This window comes from Bicyclus anynana, chromosome 8 (genome assembly GCF_947172395.1).
Source record: "Bicyclus anynana chromosome 8, ilBicAnyn1.1, whole genome shotgun sequence".
NCBI classification, from domain to species: Eukaryota; Metazoa; Arthropoda; class Insecta; order Lepidoptera; family Nymphalidae; genus Bicyclus; species Bicyclus anynana.
Window position 1 is genome coordinate 4,055,658 of NC_069090.1, and position 13,844 is coordinate 4,069,501.

General features: G+C 40.6%; 1 protein-coding gene across 5 annotated transcripts in view; it reads left to right on the plus strand.

The window, feature by feature from the left end:
• Positions 1 to 2,699: 2,699 nt before the first annotated feature.
• Positions 2,700 to 13,844, plus strand: part of LOC112058620 (mitogen-activated protein kinase-binding protein 1) — a 134,309-nt gene continuing 123,164 nt past the window's right edge. For 2 of the 5 annotated variants that reach the window (XM_024099528.2, XM_024099534.2), the window contains exon 1: positions 2,701 to 2,995. The gene's annotated coding sequence lies outside the window, so the exon portion shown is untranslated. Of the gene's footprint in view, positions 2,996 to 13,844 lie in introns of all 5 variants that reach the window. The other 3 variants (XM_024099535.2, XM_024099536.2, XM_024099533.2) reach the window with 2 other exon arrangements.

Here is a 13,844-nt window from a genome sequence, read left to right on the forward strand (position 1 = left end):
CGAACAACTAAGATGCCAGCACTTACAACTTAGTTGCGCAACTTTTTAATTTGTATGGGTAGTGGCACCAAAAGTTGAACGGACCCCACTATACAAACGTTTGTGCTAAAATCCCAGCCATAGAATAAACTACGCTACTTACACGTACGCAATATTTTTGCGCATAGTAATGCTTTCACTATACGTACAAATACAAATATAGGCAGTTATTAGTCGCACGCGCTTGTGGGCGGGCGTAATGTGATCGCTCCCCGCAAAAAAATACCTTTGTATAATTACCTACTTATGGTAAGCGTCGTCGTCAAATTTAAGCATTTTATTGATTAACTAGCGGACGCCCGCGACTTCGTCCGCGTAGATTTCGATGTCAACTTTACTACTACCCCTACCCTACCACTACCCCAACCCTACCCAACCCCTACATCTACCCTACCCCTACCCTACCCTACCCCTACCCCCACCCTACCCCTACCCTACCCCAAACCTACTCTTACCCTACCCCTACCTTACCTACACCCAACCCCCATCCTACCCCTACCCTTCCCGTACCCTATCCCTTTCCTACCCCTATCCCACCCGTACCCCTATCTCACGCCTATCCTACCCCTACCCTACCACTTCCCTATCCTACCCGTACCTCTACCCTACCACTACCCTAAACCCGGCCCTAAACCTACCCTACCCCTACACTACCCCTACACTAAAAAAAAAAACCCTACCCTACCCTGTAACTTCTCTATCTTACTCCTACCCTTAGTTAAATCGGTCCAATCCTTCGAGAGTGGTGGTATGACCAAGAGAAATAGAGACTTCTATGCTAATAATATAAAGAGGTAAAGTTCGTGTGGTTGTAGGAGGTAATCTCTGGATCTACTGGACCGATTTGGAAAATTGTTTTACCAATAGAAAGCTACGTTATTTGCAAATGTCATAGGCTATGTTTGATCCCCATATACACACGGGAACGGGAACTACGTAAATGAAAGCGCCGGGCGTCATGTAGCGGAATTTCTGCGTCTTCTAGAAATTTTGTATTATCTCCGAAACTATTTAAGTAATTAACATACTGTAAAGGGCAAATCTTATCTCCATAATATCCTTGTGATTATTAAATAATTTATTTTAATAAGGATTAAAGTTTAGTTGTTTAAATAATGACGTAAACCTAAGTATATAAAATTAATAATTTTTAAAACACAAAAGGTACTATATCTGCTAATATACATATAGAAGATAGATATATGGTGTCGCGGACTTTTTTATAGAACTTTTAAAGATACATAAAGTCTTCATACATTAATTTCAATTTTACTCAATAGTTAAGGCAGCGCATGCGAATAAGTCTGTTTAAGAGGATTTTCGGTCCGACCTGTATGACAAAAACTGTGATAACTCGGCTAATATACATGATACCAATATAAAATATAGCCTATAGCACTCCCCGATAATGTAGCATTCTACTGGTGAAAGAATTTTTAAAATAAAGGTGAAACCGCGCAGTTTCTACTAGTTTTAGTATAAAACCTTACGTTGTTCAACTTTTGTATTAAATACCCAAATCTGAAGTAAAGAATATCCATAGATTTCATTTTATTATTATTTTCATTTGTTCAACTAATGGTGCTTATAGTTTTTGTTTAATTAACTGAACGCAGAAGTATATTAGAGTAAACTAGCTGAATACCGCGACTTCATCCGCGTGAATTGTGTTTGTTACCATTTCACGGCTAAACTGCTAAACCGCCTCGGTGCTAATCGCTTGGCAGTATGTCTTTGCCGGTAGGGTTGTAACTAGCCACGGCCGAAACGTATCACCAGCCAGACCTGGATCAATTATGGTATGACCAAGTTTGGCCCAGCCGAGAATCGAACCCAGGACCTTCGTCTTGTAAATCCTCCGCACATACCACTGCGTCATAGAGGCCGTCAAAAAACTTGTAAATAAAACTGCGAATAAAAACTAAACTTCTATTTTTTATTACTTTTTAGCTTTAGATTTTTCGGTTAATAATCATGGGACATACAGGTTATAGACTAGTATATAAATAATAAAATTATTGTTAGTTCAACTACAGGGTACAAAATGTCCATTATTAGGGCTCTGTGTTCAACTACTGTGGTAAATCCTCAAATTTAGCAAACAAATTACTTTTTTTTATAACTTATCGGGAACTAGGACTTTTCCACTTCATTTGTTTAAATATTGAATATATATGGAATTATTTACTAAACTCAATAAACGTCATTGTCATAAAATATTTGTTTTACATGCATTCAAAGTTGACCAAAACGCTTAAACGTTCATCTTTTGTTGCCACTGCCCTAATCGAATGTGAATCCCTACTCTGATACGTTCGGCGTCCCATTTATTAGTTGCGGCGATTTAGTTGCTGTAGATGTGCGGGCTGTCATATATCGCTATACCTGTTAGTATACCCGGCAACTTAGTCGGCCAACTAAAAGTTGCCAGTGAGTGGGGGCTCTAACAGGTAGAAATGTCAATTGACAAACTTAAAAATAATATGACCAAAAAAATATATGTAATATTAGTTATCTGTATCTTTCAATGTACTCTATGATTTGACTCCATTCCATTTCCTTCGTGTTCTCTTCATTTGACTTATTTGACCATTTGAGTTTGACGTTTGTGCTCTATGGTATCTATCATAATTTCGTAGTTTAAATAATCTGAATCTGTGCATATTTAAATAAAAATTCTATGAGTGTGATTGTGTTGCGTTAAATATTTTTATATTTTTCGAAGTTTATCAGACATTATTTCTCATTTTTTAATTCGTCAAATAATATAACTCATTATCTTCTTTTAATATTCGTGTTGTTTAGTGCTGTGAACAATAAAAATTATGTGAGTGACCGCGACATATTGTTATGGCAACGCACAAATTGACGAATTTACGTTTAATTAGTTTTTATCGCGCATTCTTATTCGGCTATTCGGCTGCAACTGTGACGTCCAAAATTGAGTAAATCACAGGTGAGATGACTTAATATTTGTATCTGTAACTTTTATTAAAAAAAATCTTCCAACGGTTTTTTTGGTAGCGGATTTGATTAATGGGTATTGTCTTATTTATTATGATATTGATATTATAACCGGAATGCTATACGAAGTGAAAGTATTTTGATACTGATCATATGAATAGGTTTCTTCCTTTGACCTTTCACGTTCTTTTTATGCGACCACAACTCTGCGTAGAGACCGAAATTGTTTGATTTGTTTCCATAGCATAACTTGCATATTATGCGAGATCCGTTAGTCAAAATCTTCAAAACTTCGACATTTAATTTCAAGGTTGTTACACCAAACTTTCAATTTTTTTGGAGATGTATATGTTACCGGCAATATGTATAATCCGGTATTCTATACAATGCCTAGGAAATGTCACAATAGTGACAAAAAGAACTTTGTTCCAAAAATGTCAATCATGTCTGTTTCGTTCTTGATGGGTTAACGTAGGTCTAGTATGTGCCATACTTTAGGTCCACTCTGAACACAAAGCGACTAGCTGTGCAGTGTAAAAAAGTACAAATACCAGTGGGTTTTCATATCTGTCCACATTATTAAACTCCAATATACATATATTACAGTATATTGTTTACCAACAAACAAATTAGAAATGAACATAGAAAACGCATGTTATTTTGTAACTTTCTCATTTTAAATTATGTACTGTTTGTTTATAAAATTTCATTCAAAATATATTAACTATATCTAATTGTTCTAAGCTTGAATCACAGCTTTTTTCATTAATTTAAGGACAAGTTAATTATAATTATTATTAAGTTAGAATTGCCTACCCTCATTTTAATTAGTTTGTTGGTACTCATCAAGTAGGGCTGTAATATAGGCATGTATATTGGACAAAAAGCCTTTCTAAGGCTGCATAGGCTTTTTCTAAAGCTGGTATAAGTTATTACACCACTGGTCACTTGTTAATTTATTACAAAATATATTTATCAGATAACACTGAGTTCCCCTAAAACTTATCAGGGAATTTGCTGCAGATATGGAAGCCAAAAGTGATGTATTAATTTTATTATCAGTCAAAGCCATAGTTTACATAACTGATACTGATAATGATGGATTTGATTATAGGACATGATGCTTGGATGCTTCATGTGTGGTTTGTTGGTACTTGTTTTGTTTAATCAATATAATAAGGGAATAAAACAGCCTTGTTATTTGGTGAAGATGTATCTTTCTATTGGTAAAACAATTTTCAACATGAAATTTATTTTAAGGAGTTCCTGAGATTGTCCGCTACCACCTGACAATGTTTATGTCTTTACAGCTTTAGTATAGAAAAATACTTAAATAAACAAACACACACCTAATATAAAACCTTGTCCAATTAGTTACACCTTTTTAGTCCAATTAGTTATTTGAACAGATTTGGTGGTATAAAATTTACTGAGTACATTATAAGTATAAAATGTTCTGAGTACATTACCTTATAGGTGCTGCAGAAATGTATGCAATGTAAAAAAATGTTAGTAAGCACACTCGTCAACACCTTGAACTTTTGGGAAATACTCCCCGGCACCCTGTATATATAATATAAAGAATATAACATTTTCAACTTTTACAACCGCAACATCTCACGATTAGTGCTTGATTCCTAAAATATTCGAAGATCGAAAATTAAAAAAAATGTATGAGAATGACATTTGTTATCAACATGTCACAACATCAAGCAATTAATTGGATCTGTCATTCCCATAAATTTTTTTAGTTTTCGAAGCGTTAGCGTTTGTAGAAAGAGAATCGACATGCCACATGGCTACAGGCGCAGATCCTCCGACCTCCCTACCTTCTCAAGCCATCACAATCCAAACCCCATAATTGGCGATCATACTTAACTATAGTAGGACCATAGTCAAGTGAACGTCAAAATACATTTATTTCAATTAGTTTAGAAACACCAAGCTGTCATGATTTAATGGTGATAATAAAAGTGGAAAACTTAAAAATTTGTATTAAAATACAAACTTTCAGTCTTCCTAAAATCAGGTATGCATTGCTCTGTGTAGAACAATATCTACTATTATCCAACAACCATTTTATAACGATTGAAATTAGTTACACATTCGTTTTCGATAGGGACAATAGTCATAGCCTATAGGCATAGTTCATAAAAAGCTTGCCAGTGAAAGTTGTTTCCGATATGAAACGCTATAGTGCGTTTACCTTTTTAATTTAGTTATTGGCTTAATTTTTTTAACACACTTGCGGATGCCCGTGACTTTGTCTGCGTGGAACTCGATGTAAACTTTCAGCTACCCTTACCCCTTTTTCTAATTTTCCGCGTAATTGTTTAAATTTTTTCTGTCATAAGAACCTTTTTTCTGACAGTAACAAACACAAACTGTGTTTTCTCAAGTGCTTACAGGTATTTACATTATACCAAACCACAAACAATCTTTGTTTTTAATTTTTGTCAGTCTGTCTCTCTTTTTGTCCTGGCTAATCTCCGGAATGGATGAACCGATTTTAACGGGACTTTTATTGAAAGATAAAGGAGCTTATGAAGTAACATATACACATATATCTACTTTTCATCCCGAAAAATCGATGGTTCCCGCGGGATTTATGAAAAACTAAGTTTCACGTGGACGAAGTCGCGGGCATCCTCTAGTTTAAATAAAAACCATATAAATCTTCCCTCCAACCAAGCGAAATTAATTAATTAATTTACGCGTATGAAGGCTTACACCCTGATAGGTTGTTTATTTTCAATTAACCTTCATCAAAAGTTAGTACAGACTTAGTTTACGCCAGCGTAAAATTCATACGAACTCTATTTGATGAAAATGAGTTTTGTAGTTGTTTGTGAAAGCAAATTGTGTACAGTTTAGGTAGGTGTTGTATGTCCAATTTGTTAGACTTACAAGTGTTAAATGTTAGACAAATGTTATAATTATAAATTCTTATTATAAGCGGCTAAATATTCTGTTTATCGTAGATAGCTTATTGGTTGCTTGCGTAACTATATTAGTCAATGAAGGTACCACGGGGGTTATAATCATGAACTTCCGAAGGAAAAGTCTTTCAAATGAAACAAACCGCGTCGAAATCGATCCATTCGCTTGCTACGAATCCACAGATAGACATCGATGTCCAACTTATAAAAACCTTTCTTTTTGCGTCGGTGATTCCAAAAGAAAATATATTTGTTGTCAATAGTAGGTAACGTTAATATTTCTGTGCATCATCTATTTTGAGAAACAAATTGGGCACTGATCTCATATAATAAATATTCGTTAACCTTAACTACTCGAGAAAGTTTATCTACTTATAGATTCATTTATAATGGGTTTCGGGGGTCAGAACGTAAAACTGGTAGTTTGTCACAACTCATCGGGTAAACGGAGCGTAGTTAAATTTAGGCATATAATAGACCACAAACGGGACTCGTCTGAAACGACTATCATTACAGTATCATTAACGGAAAATATAACTGATGGCATCTATTCAGATGACGTCTTTGTCGCAACGCAATTATATTGTTATTAGAGCGCGGGCACACGATGCGTTGCGGCGGCGGTGCGGCGCCGGTGCGGTGTCGCTGCATCGTCTTAAGCTATGGTCTCTTGATCGTGCCGCACACCGTACGTATGATAAACGTATGATAAACGTCAAGAGTGGTCTTTTGTTTCGTCGCCGTCTCTGCGGCGTGCCCCTGCGGTGTGCATCTATACCAATACTATAAAGCAGAAGAGTTTGTTTGTTTGTTTGTTTGATTGAACGCGCTAATCTCATCTCCGATTTAAAAAAATATTTCTTTTTTTTTTTTTTTATGCAATATAGGCCAGCGCTTGACTACAATTAAGCCTGATGGTAAGCATTAATGCGGTCTAAGTTGGAGCGCGCTTACCTAGAAGATGCCTATTCACTCTAGCTTTGAAGGTGTCCAAATTGTATTTATCAGGAAACACAAACGCCGGAAGGGCATTCCAAATTTTTGCTGTACGAATTAGAAATGTAGATGCAAATCTTTTCGTACGAGTTGCCTGGACATCCACAATATATGGATGCCACCGTTTGCGACATCTTGCTGTTCTGTGGTAGAAAGGGGAAGGAGGAACTAGATGGTGAAGTTCCTGAGCACACTCGCCAAAGTATATCCGGTAAAAAACCGACAGACAAGCTACATTGCGACGATGTTGCAAGGTCTGCAATTTCGCCTGTGTCAACGGTTCATTACCAATTATCCTTCTAGCGCGCCGATCTATCGAGTCTAATGCATCAAGCTGATATTTTGCAGAACCATCCCAAAGGTGACTGCAGTACTCCATACAAGTTCTGACATGAGCTTGGTAGAGGGTGAGTAGTTGTTGGGGTGTGAAGTACCGCTTGACCTTATTCAGGATTCCCAGTTTTTTGGCTGCAATTTCAGCTTTTGATTCGATGCATTTCCCGAAATTGAGGTTGGATGAGATGGTAATACCCAGGAGCTCAATTTGATCGCTAATTGGAACAGATATACTCTGGAAAGTGGGAGCCAGGGTGAAAGGGCTCCTTTTCGCAGTAAATAGACATGCCTGAGTCTTGGTAGCGTTGAACTTAACCAAATTGGCATCACCCCAATCTGACACCATCTTCAGGTTCTTGTTCACGCGGTCGACCAAGGCCTTTCTGAGCTCAAGAATCTCAGCACCGCTGGCTCTAGGGCTAGATGTGTAACTCTCCGACACAGTGCTGTCATCTGCATACCCAAAGATACCGGGATTGAGCAGATCGTTGATATGCAGCAGAAAAAGCGTAGCGGAAAGAACAGATCCCTGAGGTACACCGGCATTGATATCCAATAAGTCAGAAGAGCAGCCATCAACGACTACTCGAAATGACCGTTCCCTCAGGAAATCAGATATCCAGCAGCAGAGATCAGCGGGTATTCCGTACGCAGGGAGCTTACTGAGAAGACTGACGTGCCAGACCCGGTCAAAAGCTTTTGAGATGTCTAGGGATACGGCAAGTGCTTCCCCATGTTTCTCAATGGCTTCGCTCCAAGTATGTGTAGCATACACCAGAAGGTCACCAGTAGACCGGTTCGTACGGAAGCCATACTGCCGATCAGACAAGAGGTCGTTTTTCTCTAGGTATGCAAGGAGCTTGCCATTAATAACCCGTTCCATAGCCTTGCAGAGCATGGACGTGATGGCTATTGGTCTATAATTGGCCGGGTCAGCGCGACTTCCCTTCTTTGGTACTGATTGCACATTCGCAACTTTCCACGATTTAGGGACTTGAGCTGAATGAAGAGAAAGGCGGAACAGGCGCGTCAAGATTGGAGCTAACTCAGGGGCACAATTCCGCAAAACCACTGCAGGTATTCCATCCGGGCCACTAGCCTTATTCACGTTGAGGTTACGAAGGACTTTAAGAACCTCCTGCTGGTGGATACGTACTTCCGACATAACGGAGTCACACGAAGGAAGGATAGGTGGTGAAGTATTTCCAGCATCTAAACGTGAATTTTCTGCAAACAGAGAAGCTAATAGGTTAGCTTTATCTGTCGCAGCAACGGCCAGCGATCCATCTGGTCCCAACAGGGGCGGTAAAGAAGGGCGGCAGAAATGAGATTCAACCGACTTTGCAAGGGACCAGAAAGCCTTACTACCACTGGGGTGCGTAGCAAGCTTACGTCCCAAGCGGTTAGTGCGGTCAAATCGAGCCCTTTTTAGGACCCTTTTGTACGACTTGGCGGCAATATTGTATTCCCTTTTCAATTGCTTTGCATTCGAAGCTTTTCGAGAGCGAGCACTCGCCCACGACACAAACGCCGACTGCTTTCGTGCTTCCGCAACTGCACATTGGACATTGTACCATGGGGGAGTTTTACTATTGGGCGCGACGTCAGAAAACGGAATGAAGTATTCCATTGCCTGACGTATCACCCCAGATATTGCACTCTCGCAGTTTGAGGGGTCATTGGTAGAAAAACAAACCTGCCGCCATGGATAAGATGCGAAAAAATGTCGCATCTCATCCCAGTCTGCTGACCTGTATCGCCAAACTCGTCTCTTAGTGACGGGGTTAGAGGCGGGAGGGTAAAAGTTGGAAACAGACTTCACCAGACAGTGATCGGAAGTGCCAAGGGGAGCTGCAACTGACACCGAAAAACTTTCTGGATCTGTGGTCAGCAGAAGGTCTAAACAATAGGGAGTGTGCCCGTCGACATCCGGTACTCGGGTGGCCTCCTGAACATGTTGTGTTAGGTCAAAAGAAAGTGCAAACTTGCGTGCCTCGCGACCAGCATGATCAGTATCCAGGTATGGAAACAACCATTCCCCATGATGGGCATTAAAGTCCCCCAGAAATACCAGCCGAGCAGACGGATATCGACGTTGAACAGTATTGGCAGTTTCAGCAAGATAACTGAACAACCGAGTTGTCTCCTGGTCACCGCTATGCGAACGGTAGACACAGGCATAGACAGTTTGTTCTACGCCGGTGTCCACCAGACACCACAGAACAGAGAAGTGTGACACCTCCAAATTACGAAGACGCTGACAGCAAATATTGTCACGAGCGTACAAGCAGACTCCAGCGTGAGGTGTAAATTTATGCTCAAACGAATATCCGGGATACTGCAAGTACGCCACATCTGCTGGGCATTTTATTTGCGTCTCCATAAGGAAGAGCATGTGCGGCTTTATGGTCTCAAGGTGGTGGTGGACCGCTACGAGATTTGAGTGCAAGCCTCGAATATTTGAGAGGTGCACTGAAAGAGAGAGGTGGTGCAGCCGCTGTGTAAACCGATTACTATTTTTCTTTCTCTTCATTATAGGGGGGAGTGAATAGGATGGAGATGTGGTAGTTGTATAAGGTGCTGCATTCTAGACTCCGTGACTATTGTTGCGGAAACGCTAATGGTAGACCCAAATTGGAGACCGCGGGGACGCCCGAACCCCCCTGGGAATCGCCATTGTGACCTCTCACCGGTTGCCAACCGGCACAATGGAAGCCATCCCAGGATTTTTCGCTAGTTGGCGGGGCAGCCTTTTGTAGGTGGCTAACCTACAATCGGGCCCCCTACTAACTGCGGTCGGCCAGCGGCGCACCGTGCTTCGGATCCCGCTGCTCTCCAAATTGAGCCGCCCGGCGCCTCGACAACTCAGGTCAGAACCTGTCACTGAATGCAGCACAACTATACAGACCCACTCTCCATGTGAAGGCTACTGCAAGCATCACTCCGGAACACGAAACGTTTTGTGGCAAAGCCACTCAACGAATCGCTTGGCGGAGCGTCTTTGTTCGCAGGGTGGTCATACTAGCCGCGGCCCAAGCCTACCACCTATTAATTTCTATGTTATGATAGCCCATATATCGAGGAAGGCTATAGGCTATAGATTATCTCCGTATTCTTACGGGAATGGAAACAACGCGGGTGAAATCGCGCGGCGTCAGCTAGGCGTATGATAAACGTCTTTGAGTGTAGAGTGGGCTATTGTTTCGTCTCCGTCTCTGCGGTGTGCCGCTGCGGCGCGCCGCACGCCGCTGCGGTGTGATCAAGAGACCAAAGCTTTACATAGAAACATGTGGCATGTCACACGATGCGCTCCGGCGCCGCACCGGACTTGCAACCACCGAGACGCGGCGGGGAGGGGAGAATGCGTTGTGACGTCGGAGCGGCACCGGTCAGTTGTTTATGCATTACAACATTACTTTATTAACAGACTGTCCAACACTTCTACGGCGCCGCTGCGACCTAACGACGTTGCGGCGCCGCAACGCATCGTGTGCCTCTTATTGCTGTGAGAGTCGGCAGAAGACATAGTCGACCATTGACGGCCGAGCTGTGTTTCTTGTTCGCGACATTCAAGCAATAGAACTGATACAAAGCATTTGTTCAGTCCATATACTCGATATCAAAGGGGCTGTGGTATTGAGTTCAAAACTGTAAACATAATGCGGTTCTCATATTATGCACACTCAGCGCCTTTCTATGATCTGTCTAAAAATAATCTTTTTAACATAAAAGAGGAACCGACTTCAAAGACGTATTTCAGTTATTTTGATTTAAACACAAAATTATTAAACCAATGTTCATTAAAATTAAATGCGACCAATCTGAAAGTATACTCTTTCAAACAAAAAATAATTTTCAAAATTGGTTAATAAATGACGAAGTTATGAGGTAACAAACATTAAAAAAAAATCATACGCGTCGAATGTCCTTCGCGTTTTCGAATGCGCGTCGCGAAAACCTCCTACTTTTTTTGAACAAGAAGTTAAAGATTTGAAAAGATACTTTCAGATTGGTCTCATTTAATTTTCACGAAAATCGCTTCAGTACTTTAGTCTTAAAATCAAAATAAGTGAAACATGTGATCGAAATTGCGTATACCGTGGCGTTTACGGTCATTATGCTAGGACAGAAAAATAAAATCTTTAAAAAAAAAAAAAATAAACCGACTTCATAGATGCATTACTCTAAAAAGCGAAAAATATTTGCATGCCTATGTCCTTTCTATTGATCGGTTTGAAGGCGGTGCCTAAAAACAAAATAAAATTTAAGAGCCTATTTGGCATAGCCATTTTATTAAAAAGATTTTATTATTTTAGCACATTCTGACAATAAATTTTAGAATTTTTGGAATATTTTTTTTTATTTTTATTTGGTAATAGTTTTGTTTCTTATGACGTTGAAACCACCAGAAAGACTTTCTTTTCTCCAACAATTAGTCAATACTTTCTAATTTGTTAAGTCATGGTGCGTTCAATCCAATTCTATTATATTCAGTTATGCAATAAACCATTATGTGCATAATACCTTTTGTATTGTATTTAATAATTACTCATTCGGCCTTGGTGAATTACACAAGTGCATTTATTTATTAACCACTGTCTATTAGTTTTAGTTTCCATCGTGTTATGTCATGTGAACAAGCTCAATATTAAGGATCCCGGGTTTGAAACTAGTCGGACAATGGATGATATACTTACTACAGTCATTTGGTCAAGAAAATGTTTACTTATAATGTTTTTCAGCTGTCTTGAAAATGTATGAAAAATCTTGTATATTTCATTAAATTCATCATCATCATCATCATTATCAACTCTAACACGGCTCACTGCTGAGCTCGAGTCTCCTCTCAGAATGAGAGGGGTTAGGCCAATAGTCCACCACGCTGGCCCAATGCGGATCGGCAGACTTCACACACGCAGAGAATTCTCTGGTATGCAGGTTTCCTCACGTGACGTGATATTTAATTTCTTAAAATGCACACAACTGACGTCTTTGTCGCAACGCAATTATATTGTTATTAGAGCGCGGGCACACGATGCGTTGCGGCGGCGGTGCGGCGCCGGTGCGGTGTCGCTGCATCGTCTTAAGCTATGGTCTCTTGATCGTGCCGCACACCGTACGTATGATAAACGTATGATAAACGTCAAGAGTGGTCTTTTGTTTCGTCGCCGTCTCTGCGGCGTGCCCCTGCGGTGTGCATCTATACCAATACTATAAAGCAGAAGAGTTTGTTTGTTTGTTTGTTTGATTGAACGCGCTAATCTCATCTCCGATTTAAAAAAATATTTCTTTTTTTTTTTTTTTATGCAATATAGGCCAGCGCTTGACTACAATTAAGCCTGATGGTAAGCATTAATGCGGTCTAAGTTGGAGCGCGCTTACCTAGAAGATGCCTATTCACTCTAGCTTTGAAGGTGTCCAAATTGTATTTATCAGGAAACACAAACGCCGGAAGGGCATTCCAAATTTTTGCTGTACGAATTAGAAATGTAGATGCAAATCTTTTCGTACGAGTTGCCTGGACATCCACAATATATGGATGCCACCGTTTGCGACATCTTGCTGTTCTGTGGTAGAAAGGGGAAGGAGGAACTAGATGGTGAAGTTCCTGAGCACACTCGCCAAAGTATATCCGGTAAAAAACCGACAGACAAGCTACATTGCGACGATGTTGCAAGGTCTGCAATTTCGCCTGTGTCAACGGTTCATTACCAATTATCCTTCTAGCGCGGCGATCTATCGAGTCTAATGCATCAAGCTGATATTTTGCAGAACCATCCCAAAGGTGACTGCAGTACTCCATACAAGTTCTGACATGAGCTTGGTAGAGGGTGAGTAGTTGTTGGGGTGTGAAGTACCGCTTGACCTTATTCAGGATTCCCAGTTTTTTGGCTGCAATTTCAGCTTTTGATTCGATGCATTTCCCGAAATTGAGGTTGGATGAGATGGTAATACCCAGGAGCTCAATTTGATCGCTAATTGGAACAGATATACTCTGGAAAGTGGGAGCCAGGGTGAAAGGGCTCCTTTTCGCAGTAAATAGACATGCCTGAGTCTTGGTAGCGTTGAACTTAACCAAATTGGCATCACCCCAATCTGACACCATCTTCAGGTTCTTGTTCACGCGGTCGACCAAGGCCTTTCTGAGCTCAAGAATCTCAGCACCGCTGGCTCTAGGGCTAGATGTGTAACTCTCCGACACAGTGCTGTCATCTGCATACCCAAAGATACCGGGATTGAGCAGATCGTTGATATGCAGCAGAAAAAGCGTAGCGGAAAGAACAGATCCCTGAGGTACACCGGCATTGATATCCAATAAGTCAGAAGAGCAGCCATCAACGACTACTCGAAATGACCGTTCCCTCAGGAAATCAGATATCCAGCAGCAGAGATCAGCGGGTATTCCGTACGCAGGGAGCTTACTGAGAAGACTGACGTGCCAGACCCGGTCAAAAGCTTTTGAGATGTCTAGGGATACGGCAAGTGCTTCCCCATGTTTCTCAATGGCTTCGCTCCAAGTATGTGTAGCATACACCAGAAGGTCACCAGTAGACCGGTTCGTACGGAAGC